Source organism: Etheostoma spectabile, chromosome 18 (assembly GCF_008692095.1).
Source record: "Etheostoma spectabile isolate EspeVRDwgs_2016 chromosome 18, UIUC_Espe_1.0, whole genome shotgun sequence".
Taxonomy (NCBI): domain Eukaryota; kingdom Metazoa; phylum Chordata; class Actinopteri; order Perciformes; family Percidae; genus Etheostoma; species Etheostoma spectabile.
This window is the reverse complement of record NC_045750.1, coordinates 24147520-24152681: the sequence shown is the minus strand read 5'-3', so window position 1 is coordinate 24152681 and position 5162 is coordinate 24147520.

The following is a 5162-nucleotide window of genomic DNA, read 5'->3' as shown; positions in this document are numbered from 1 at the left end:
GGATGCACACAAATGGAAAGATAAAGGAGAGAGAAGCTCAGTGTGTCAAAGGGGCTGCTAACAGAAGCTGCAGCATGTTGGCCCGCACCAGCTACATGGCGCTGGCTAGCTACGGAAGCATATGATTTGGATTCCATGGTCCAGAGCAGAGAATATACTACATTTATTACATGTAACGTCATCTCTAAAGGAGGCAGAGGAATAGCTAAACATTTGACACACAGAGCAAAAGAGAGCAGGAGAGGGACAGGAATTAGCCGTTGCCAATGGCTAAGCTGGAGTAGCTAACAGCCTTCTAACGACTGAGATCAGCGAGGTAGTTGCTGTAAAATAATGAAACTATAAGTGCTTGAGTTTAACTTGTGTTTAAATACAGTCGGGCACTTAGCCACCAGATTTAAGCAATAAAGCAGTGTTGAGTAAGTTTTTGCTGGAGCAGAAAAGTAGCGTCCGTGAGATTGGACCACCGGAAATGAGACAACACGCTTACTGTAAACGTCAGCACGTCCAACTTTTATACCCATGAGCATTTAGATAGTTTTGAATTTCTCCAAATATTTGAGTTCTTGTGGGTTGTATCCAGTTGTTCCTGTATACTCTTGTCTGCCCTAATTTCCAATTAACACTGCACTTCTGCCATAGACAAAAGTATTCCCTTGCTGCCATGATGTCTGTTATGGAACAGTCTCATTAATAATCATAATTGAAAGCGGGCGAGGGCATGCTTAAGCCTACCGTGCCTGGTACGCAGATCACACTAGTCAAAGGATCCAGACTTTAGGTTTACATGTGCTCAGGCACGGTTTAACTGGGCTAAGTGTGGGTACGCCTAAGAGTTCAGGATTTTGCACTACATCTAATACTAACCTAGATAAAACAAAATACAAGATTAAAATGATTAAAAAGAAGGTAATTTTTCTTTTCTTTTTTGCCATACGGTAAAACAATGTATTTTTACGAATTAGAAATCCATCTGTCAATGTGTTGTATTCAAACGGCTGTTATGTACATTATTAATTGACAGTAACTGAGCATAAAATAACCTCTGTTAAGTTTATGTCATCGTCTCTTTTCAAATTGTAATTCACACATGTAGTTATTTAAGAAACCATCTACTGTATAATCATACTTTAACAAATATTTGACAAGGGCTTATGCAGTAATGGGGGAAGATGATTGATGACTAAATGGCAACAATACACTCTCTGATAGAATTTTAAATACAATCATTTGAAGAGAAGGAACAGCAGGCATCAGCTCAATTAACCACAGCCTGCTAGCGACTGCTGTAGGCATGGCAACTGAAGCTGCAACCCTTGGGTCAGGGGTAATTTCTTTTGTCCAAAACCACAGCATTGGTTTACATTTAGCTGACTACTTATATTCTTAAAGAAAGACCCAACAATAGCATGTAGACCAAGTGGAAGGGCATGGGGCTGCAAAGGTAGGTTATAAAAATGATATGATGTGATATTGGATGGGATGTGACGCAGGCTGTAAGCGAAAGTCAGTTCTGACAGTCTATACCAAAAAAGTGTGTAAAACATTTAATTGAATGTCCTATGAGTTTGTTCTTTTAACGCGTTTGCTGTCAGAATAGGGATCAAGAACAGGAATGACAGGCACGAAAAGGGAGTGCATAGTGAGACATTGAGGGCTTATTACGACATACCTCGTCTTTAAGCATTGTACTGTAACTGTTATTTTGAGGGGATATTCCAAAGACCAGAGCCTATGTAAATAGCTCCACATTGATATCAACAATAGATAAAACATGTCTACAAATCTCCTCTTTGAACATGTTGTCATATGGATGTAAAGTTCTGCATCTTGTTGGAGCATATGGAAAGAAAATGGCATGTACTGTGTATCCCCTCTGTATTTATCATCAGCCTATTCTCAGTTTAGACTGTCTCTCAGCTATACTGTTATTCAAAAATACATAATATAGCTGATAGAAACAAATCTTAATATCTTAATATTGTACAATGAAATTGTTTTTTTAATGATTAGAAGAAGTCATTTAGATTGAGCTTGATAGTCAAAGCTGCATAGTTACAAGACTAGGTATTGTGTATTGTAACATTGTATTGGGACACAGGCATAAAGGTATGTATTGAGTTCCTGCAGTGACATCGCCATCTAGTGCTGCACCCTACGTTAAAGGAAAGAAGCAGTGCATCAGGTTTACACGTGACAATATTATAATTAATTCTTTATTTTTTAGGAATCGTTGCATTTTTCATGAAATGAGGTCAGTTTCCACCCATTGATAACCTGTCTCACCTGCTGTACATTAAGATTTATTTCCACGGCCTGGAAACTTTAATCGTTATTCTATTGTAGTGTTACTCAGTACCTTTTGAGTTCCAGCCCCTTTCCGGCACTGTTCAGTTTTATTGATTTGGAAGGTACTTTTATGAGTACACTCTTTTCACTTCCTCTCCATAGATAACACCCAGGATGCCTTCTGTTCCTCTGGTAGCCTACCACTAGCTTACTAGTTTTAAGCTTCAGGGGATTGTAATAACATCTTAACTAATTCATTGTCCATGGAGCAGTTCCAGACTTTATACTTGATGACATGACAAATTACAGTTTAAGCCCTAGATTTGTAAGGGCTGTTTATGTGTACTAATAATTTTTCACTGTCTTAGACCATTGGAATAGCATGTATGAATTGTGGAAACAGGCGTAGTTCATCTTTAAGAACTAGAGAGATATAGTGGTGATAAAAGGCAAGTCAGTGTATTACTTCCCCTGCTCACTTGTTTCCATGCTTTGCATTGGGATGTATCCCCATGCAACCTTGGCTCGACATTGCCTACAGCATACTGACCATTAAAAGTAATGAGAAAAGTCTTAAAAAACTACCAAGGAGGAGGTTAGGCTAGGAAGTTAAACCTACTGTATGATTTCTAGAACTGGCACCAACGTGGACAGCATCATTGTCCTGTCGTGCTTCAGATAATCACAGCGATTTCTCTTTTCTTGGCAGGATGGACACTGGGCTACTCAACACTCTCAAATTGAATGTGAGGTGAGATTATTGATCTGTTTGTTTTTTATTTTAGTACAACTGCAAGCCTCTAAAATCAGATTCAGATATATTATAGCTGAGATCCTCTCATGAGTTCAAGAGGTCCTGTAGTATTCCAGCAGAGACTTGATTGTACACGGTATGCTCTGCCTGTTCAGGATGAACACAGTAATCAGTTTTTATTGATCTGCTAATTAAAAAAAAAAAGACCTGCCACAATGCCAATGCAAGATGTTGACAAAGACAAGCCTTTTTTTCTAAGTCTTGTCAGGTAACACTGAAAAAAACAGCAAGAAAGGAAGACAGGTAGAGCAGTGCAACCTCGCCTCACAACCATTTCTTATGAATGATACATTTAAGACAGCATTTCATTTGTCAGAGGGCCTTGGTATGTGCAATGGCGCACACTTGTCTCTGCTAGAGCAGCAGAGAACATGGTTTTAAACGAAACCTCACTTTAATAATGCAGGATCTTGTGGAGGCCTCGGCATAATGTATCAAGAGCTCCGTGTGGGGAGTTAAAGTCACTATAAGAATATAAAATCAAAAGAATCCTTAAGGAAGGTCATTCATAATTCAGTGATCTGTCATCTCAAACAAAGACACTAAGCTAGAGAAAGGCTTAGTCTGAGTTTGTCAGGGGTAGAGGATGAGGAGTTGCTGCTTATTCGGATTTCGACACAATACAGCCTGCATGAGATCAAGTGTAATGTGAGACAATAAGACAATCAGCCCTTGTTTTCCAGCAGCTTTATATGGTATCTAAAAGTTTGTCTAAGAGCATATAGAGCAGAAATCTACCTTCTTTTTTTGTACTTTTGAGCAGTACAGAGACGTTAAAGCATTTATGACCTCTAAGCTTTAGAAACTTTTTCTTAATCAAAATGAACTCGGGCTGCAGTAAACTTTATTTTTCATTATTTATTGATCAGTTAATCTGACCAACAGTCTAAATCCCTAAAGAAATTCAACTTACTACCACTGAAGACTAAGGAAACCACCAAATATTCAGATTTGAGAAGCTTACGTTGTTCTAGGTTATTATTTCAGGTGTTTCTGCTTAAAAAATGATAATAAGGTTCAGTAGATTGTCCAAATTGTTGCTACTTAATTTTCTGGTAATCAATAAATTGACTAAATGTTTCAGCTCTCAACTTAACCCTTGTGTTCTCTTCCCGTCAACCATGAAAAAAAATCACGTTTTGGTAACTTTTTTTCAACATTATTATTGTTTTTTTTCAATTATTATTGCTTGTTTTTCCATATCTTTCACACTTTTTCAATGTTGTGGGTGCTTTTTTTATGTTTTCAAGTTTTTGGATATTTTTAATGCTGCTTATTTTGACGGCCCATTTTTGTGACAAAAAAAAAGAAAGAACTGAAAACGGGTCAATTTGACACAAGGACAACATTAAACGTTAACTACAGAGCAGAATACATGGAGGAAAAGAGTAATAGTCATTAAGTTGCAGTGCACAATATCACCACTAGAGAGCAGGATTGCTCATCTCATTCATTGCGTTCACTCAAAGTACATGTGTAAAATTTTACTGTATGATAGTTCTGACTTATATATTTGAGGCAGTTATAGATTTAATGTTGCTCTAAAAATTGTACTTTCCTCCAGTCTGCTCTTTTATTCAGACATCAATCAATCTGACATCAAGATAAATGTTGCAGAACATTACATGCAAACCTAATTCATCTGTAACTGGGAAGATGATAATAACTGTGAACCTCACTGGGTACAAATTCATGAGACAGCAGATTCCCATACCTTCATATGTTTTATTACATTATATCCTAAATGAGCAACTTTAATTCAAAATATTCAAAATAACAAGAAATGAAGACAAATCTTCTCTTGAATTGTCTGAAACCGTGTGTAATTTGTCTGATCCTAACTCATGTTGTATCATGTTAGAGAACCCACAACGTAGACCAAAACAATCCTAATGCATTTCCACTCCTATCATGGCACTGCAAATAATCTCTTGCTGAAATGTATTGGTGTCAGCATTCTGTGACCGCTAATGCAGATAAAGTTTCAATGTTTATTTTTCGCATAAATAATCACACTCATTCTGTTTAAAAAAAGAAAAAAAAAAAAAATGCTCAGGAG